Genomic DNA, 6976 nt, shown 5'->3' on the forward strand with positions numbered 1-6976 from the left:
CTTTCCCCCAGATTTCCCCTGACAAGAAAGTTTCCAATACAGGAACATCAGTTATGAAATGGAGGGAAGGCAGGATGACTCCAGGACCTGAGACAAGCATGGAAGATCGATCGCTGCCTCATCAGAGAACCATGGCTCCAGCTCTCCCCTGTGTCTCTGGGGGGAGCAGACTCAGCTGCATCGCTGTGGGACATTCCCACAGACGTTTCCACAGGCTCCCTGATTGAGGGATCCCCACTAGGAACCTGCCATGGCCATCCTTAGCCCCCCAAAATGAGCAAGACGAGTGAGAAAATGCCACAAGCTTCACACCATCAAAGCAAAGTCCCTAGTCACTCTGGGACATCCAGGACTCTCCTTTGGGCTCAGCTGTTGTGGCAGTTCTTCCCTCTCTTATTGATTGGCACTGATTGTCATCAGCTACACGTTAGGCTGGGTTTTTACTAGAGGATGACCCAAAAATTGTCAAGACTGCTCAGGAGAAGCATAAGCATAAGTATATAAGGTAGAGATGAAATTTATATGAATAATCCCATTTTTAGATTGCTATTTTCCTTTTAAAATGAAACGCATTTTCCAGATTTGCTGGTTACAGAAGCTGAGAGAGAGGTTTCAGTATTGTGCTATAGCTCTTTGCAAGTTTCTTCCATCATTTTTAAAAGAGTTAAAGAGGATGTTAAGAAGATATTTTAGGAAGCAGACATGCCGCCAGTAGTTTGTTTGTAGTTAGTGGTTTGTGGTTGAATTCAGCTTTACTACTTTCCTTCCAGCCCTCATGAGGCTTAGTTCATCACTTGTTAATTTACTTTTTAACAGCCCTTAATTGTCATTTAATACCTAAAACTCTATTTACACACAACTGCTGAGCTGCTACTAACCACCACCTCTTTTTGATTAACACAGTTCAGTCTGTAAGATTGGTAATTATGTGTTTAGCAAGAAGGGCTGAACAAAGAAGTGCTCAAACCCAGAACTACAACTCTTTCCTTTTATTACCTTTTTTTTTGGTTCTGCTTTTATGCCATTTTGCCTCTAGACATTTGCTCCCTTCTGTGGTTACTTTAGTGCCTCACTGCTTCAACTTGTGTAGACAGCATATCTGGAACTCCAGTTTTCACAATTTCCTTCCATAAAATACACTACTGCTCCCTTCCTGAAAACAAATTCTCAAGAGGGGAATAAATGTTAATGATGAAATCCCATGGGCAATTCAGTCACTGCTGATTCTAATAGATCTAGTGTTGACTTTACAGTCTGATCATACAAACTCTGGGAAGAGGTTTGATGACCTCTTTCTTCCTGAGAGTTTTTGCAAAAAAAAAAAAAACCAAACCAAACTTCAGAGAAAATCCACTGGTTCCTCTACTCTCAATACATACATGTGTTCTGTTCAAAGAACATTGCTCATTATTCGTGACTTTTGGAGACCCGAGTTTAAAATTGATACTTAAAAATGTCTTTCTTGCATTTCATTTTTCCAAGGATTTATATCCTTCTGATACTTTGCTCTGCATTCTATGTTTCCTTATACATTAGTTGGCAAAGAGAAGCAAGGGATTATAAGCAATATTTTTTCCAAAGCTTCTCATGGAGTGTGTGAAATATGGCTCTTTCAAGAAGTAGTAACTCAGCCTTTCATACAGGAAAAATTTATCAGATTAGGGTGTCAAAGTTAATGGCAGAGAACTTGGATGATCTGAGAGATTTTCACTCTACATTCAAGCACTCCTAACTGTTCAACAGTTTTGCCTTACTTTATCTGAAGAAGGAATAATAAGTATTTTCTTATCATTCAAACCAAGCTTAGGAAGGGCCTGATCAGCCAAACTTTGGATGTATATAATCAATGTGAATATTAAATTATTATATTTATATATATGGTTTGTCAATACTATCGCACAGTATTTAAAAAAAATTCTTGCAATACCAGTAGTCAGGAGACGTAGAGATTAGACTCTGACCTATTTGCCTTGATAAAAGATATACACTTTCCATCTTGTTGCTGAAGAATGTTTTTCTGAAGTCAGAGCCCAGACACACCCTTGGACCAAGCAAAACTTCCATGGCCAGAGAAGGTTTGGTAATTTAATCTGATATTTTGTCTGACTTCCAGGAGGTTGATCTGGAACGGTTTGCCAGTATTCTTGGCACAAAACACAGGAAAATTCATGTTTGGATTCTATACCATTTGCTTTGTCAAGAGAAGATGGCTGAGGAAACACTCCAATATTAAAAAAACCCCCAAATTATTAGCAAAATCATGAAAGAGATAGGCATGAGTAGTAAGTGAAGAGAAAACCACTTTTCAGAGATAACCTAATACTTTAAAAAGCAGCTGAAGCCAATTTATTTTACTCTTTCCCTAGTGATCTAATATACAGATGTCAGCCAAAACTGGGAGAAGAAACAGCAGGACCAGTTGCACAGGCCCTGCGCTGTAATGAAAATAAACAGATTTTAATGCACAGTTAGACTGTACTAAGAGACAGATTCATGTTTATTAGAAGGAAATCAGGAGAGTTGCAGAAATTAATTGAGGTTTCTTTTAAAAGCACTGGATGGTTTCATTGCTCCGTGATTTGTGTACCGTACATTCAGATCAAATCTATGCTTTTGCAGGAACTCACTGTGAAAAAATTACATAGTATCTCCAACATGAAGTACTAGACAACAAAGTTAAGGTTGAAAGTCAAATGCTCAGCAGCTGCAAAAAGCCAAAAAAGGATTGGAAGAGCAGCCTCAGTATGATTCCTTTCTATGTATATGTTCATTTTGAAAAGGAATTCCCATAACACTTTAAAACGGCACTGAAAAAATTTCCTCCTCTTTGAACTACCTGAACTTCTGCTGCTGGAAATTTCTACTCAGTAACTCTAGCTGATGTATGCGCTCAACATGACAATGTTAAGTGTCAGTCCACAGGATTGCATCTGAGTTATAGGCAATTAGGGAAATCAAAGATACTGCTATAACAAAAGGATGTGCTGAGAAATCTCAGCTACAATCCTACTTACTGGTCCTGCATCTGATGCAGTCCATTTCTTTAATATGTACTTCTCAGTGCTGTGGCAAGGATTAAGAGCACTTTATGTGAACCAAAGTATAACCAGCTGTCTCCAGATTGTGTTTTCTTCATTCCCTCCTTCCAACAACAACTGACATCAATTTTTAAGGAAAAAAAATCGGAGAAGTTGGAAGAAAATTCAGATGTGTTTATTTTCATGGGTTGCTCTTGTTTCTTAGAAACAGTATTTGACTACTGTTAAATCATAGATTGTGTAAAAATATGCTCAATATATCAACAGGCTGCTGACAAGGGAACAGGTAGAAAAAATAAAAAGAAAGGGAACTGAGGTGGCGACCCGGCTTCATCATCCTACATCCCGTTCTGTTGCTCACTCTGAGGCCACAGGAGCTAGCCGCTCCTTTTGTGACCAGAGGGGGCCACAAGATTCGCCACTCCCGGGTTTTCCTCGGGGAACCTCTGGGTAGTGGTGCCGTTTGCGGCATGGGTGGCACAGATGAGAGTGTGCTGTGAAGTCCCGAAGCAGAGAGGTGAGAGTGGACACTTGTGCAGATGCCAAGGAAACTTCACTCCCAGAAGTGATCAGAGACAAGTGTCAGAGAGGAGGAGTCTGAGGAGGCACTTATAAAGGGAGTAGGCGCGACAGGAGGAGACATAAAGCAACCAAAAGGCAAAAGTCAGGGGAGCAGTGCGAAACACAGTTGAACCTATGAGGATTACACAGGGGAGGGAAGAAGCCCCGGAGGCAAATCACGTATCAGGTTAGGGATGATTGACACTGAAAATTCACAAAATAAAAGGGGGGGGGCGGGGGTGGTTACAATGACAGGGATGGGAAGTGGGCAGCACCATGAAGGTGAAAAGAAACTTATAAGGGCATAGGGGGAGGAACAAAGTGTCAATCACTTTGAGGGGCAAGCCACTGGCGGGAAAAACAGGTGGTAAACAACTTAGGGAGAAACCATTCTGAGGGGATTACATGGGGGAAAGTGAGGATTGAACCATTTTTTAAATTATACAAAAGATAACTAACTTTACAACAGAACCAACATAAATATTTTAAAACCACATGATGCCATACCGTTCCTCCTTCCACCTCACTAATTTGCTTTCACTGTTGTGGTGGTGCATTTTTCTTGTAATATTTCTTTTGAGTGTTGTTGTGTTTTGTTCAATTTGTTTAAATGGCTTGTTCCCACCTACCCCCTTGCAGTTGGGTTAGTCCAGCATTGTTTCTTCCCCTCTCCCTGTCTGTCAGTCCAAGTACCTGCCCCTTATTCCCGATACTTCCATGTCTATCGTTGTAACCCTGCCCCTCCCCTCTGTCAGGTAGTGTAAACCCAGCCTCTCCCTACAGAACCTTTGGTGTCATTGATGTGATCCCTGAGTTCCCATTGGTTCTGGGAGGGTGCTCTCCTCCCTCATGGCCCTCACTGCTTGTGAGATTATGTATCCCTGCCCTGTGCTCTGCCCTTTCACTCCTCTGGATTGGGTGGTGCAGTGTATGCACCCCTAAGACCTCCTCCTTTTATAAATTTATAAATTGTTGCACGAGTACCGAAGGTGGTTACTTGTTCCTGTGCACCTTTGGGGAATAACAAAGGACCCCTCTCACTCCTTTGTCTCTACCCTCGGTGCCGCTCACCATCCATCCGCCGTCAGGATGTGCCCCAGTGCCCGTGCCAGTCTGTGATGGGCAGGGAGCGGCCCCTTGGTGGGGCGGTTCCGGAGCAGACGGAGAACCAGCCTGACACAGCTTTCTCCCAGAGACCCACATTGTGGCACACTGTCATCTGAATGGTGGGAGTGCTGCTCAGTTTCCACCTCTGATTAAGTCTTGGCTTCCTTGAGCAAAATACCTTTCCTTAACAAAAACCGCTTAACTATTAACAAAAAATCTGATACTGGTCTTGCCGTTAAATGTTTCAGACAACAGGAAAGCAGGAAAAAGTATTTGTTTTAATTAATCTTATTTTCAGATGACATTTCTGGTTTTGCTACATAAGTGCATTTTATTTATCCCCCTTCTTTACCTTTAAGTATTCTAGATGAAGGCCAGCCTTGTCAGTTTTTACCATATGTATTGTTTATAATGTTTCCTCCAGATCGTATTTTTGCATCGTGTTTTCTAAGTAAGTTTAAAGACTTTTTAAAACTGTGAAAGGAACAAGGAAAAACTGTTACGGTGTAGTATTTCACACTTTGAGGATCTGTATTTTATCCCATCACCTTTTTTTCCTTCTCTTTCTGCTCTTCCGTTTATAATTTCTTTCTCCTGCTCCTGTCTGAATAAACTGTTGTGCCTGGAACACTCCAAACACTGTAAGCCTGTGGGGTGGAGAGTCAGACTGTCCTCCCCAGGGCACATCCCTTCCTTGCTGCTCTACAGCCACACTGAATCCCAGCTCTCATTCTCTCCCTGCAGTACGCCACGAGAAACATGACAACACCACTCAGTCTGTCCTAAAAACAGGATCAAAATCAACCACAAACCCCTACTAAAGGACCAAGGTCTCACTCAACAAGGCTCTTCGTAAAATAAAGGCTTCAGAGACTGGGTGAGTCCATTCCCACCCATGGAACTCTAGGTCTTTGGATTTTATGACTTTCCAATATTTCTGGCACCTTACTGGTTAATGGTTACACCAGATAGGTGTCATTACAAAGAAATTAGTAAGTTTTCTTGCTGATGATGTGCAAGAAGAATCAAGAGATCAGCTAGCTCTTTCTCACCTTGTTCCTCTTCTTTAGAACAGTCCTCCAATAGTAAAAATTTATTTTAATTATGCACGTGCAAAGAACTGCCAGTTTTACCTAACGCTTAATTTCAAAATGTTCTAACTTTTGCACAATTTAGCTATAATTTCAATATAACTGCAGATTATGTTAGTGAAGGAGAAAATGTTGCATTAAAATTACAGGTTAGATAGCTGAGGAGTAGTGTGCAATTGAGAAGGTGGCATTGGTATCCATTATTTGATTATTTCCTTGCCAGCACACATGCACACAAGAACAATTGGTAGTTTAATGAAATAATCATATTCATGCAATCTGTTTAAAATACAATAACTTAATAATACCAGCCATATAAAATTTTACATTGTAAGTGAATTAGTTCTGGAAGATTCTGCAGAAGACATTAAATTGTAATCAAGTAATTATCTAATGAGGTGTTACACAATACATTTTCACCTGCTCGCAGTAAAGTGAGAAACAGAACAAAAAAAGATAAACTTTCCCCAAAATAATAAAAAGTTTCAACTCTGCATTACAAAATAGTATCAATGTTTAATTGCGGTTTTAGACTCAAACATTTTATGCAAGATTTTTGATGTTTTTGTCCCATAATTTGTACATGTAAGTTCACCAGAACTTCTCTGAAAACGAACAGAGCATTATGTGAGCTGTAAAATACGTCTGAAAATATCATTAATACAGTAAGGTGTGTAAGTGTAAGCTGAGGCACAAAGTTGCCCAGAGTCATAAATTTCTGAAGAGCATCTATTGCTTTCAGTAGTTCATGGCAAAAATCAATATTTTGACTTTTAAACTTTGCATATTTTGCGATTGCACTTTGCATACACTTTGTATGCCACATGGTCTGGAAAAGTGGGGTGAAGAAGGAGTAGGGGGGTGACATTTGGAGCGATGATGTTTGTCTTCCCAAGTAAGCATTACCTGTGAGGGGCCCTGCTCTCCTGGAGATGGCTGAGCACCTGCCTGCCATGGGAATCAGGGAATTATCATTATGATTACAGTTATTATTTCCTTGGTTTTTTTTTTTTGGTGTGGCTTTTGTGGTATTAAACTGCCTTAAATTTAACCCACAAGTTTTCTAGTTTTTACCATTCCACTTCTCACCTCAATTCCACTGGTGGGGAGGGAGGGAAGGGCTGTGCGGGGCTTGGCCGCTGCCTGAGGTTAAACTATTCCAATTACATATAAATAAAT

The 6976-nt window shown here is 40.6% G+C and overlaps 1 long non-coding RNA gene across 1 annotated transcript in view; it reads left to right on the forward strand.

Moving 5' to 3' along the window:
* The window catches only part of LOC113459699 (uncharacterized), a 28604-nt gene extending 22923 nt beyond the window's left edge, over window positions 1-5681 (forward strand). The window contains exon 3 of the long non-coding RNA XR_003381189.2: window positions 5451-5681. This is a non-coding gene — a long non-coding RNA (uncharacterized LOC113459699). The remainder of the gene's footprint in view (window positions 1-5450) is intronic.
* The last annotated feature ends 1295 nt before the right edge of the window (window positions 5682-6976 follow it).

The sequence above is a fragment of the Zonotrichia albicollis genome, chromosome 2 (genome assembly GCF_047830755.1).
Source record: "Zonotrichia albicollis isolate bZonAlb1 chromosome 2, bZonAlb1.hap1, whole genome shotgun sequence".
NCBI lineage: Eukaryota > Metazoa > Chordata > Aves > Passeriformes > Passerellidae > Zonotrichia > Zonotrichia albicollis.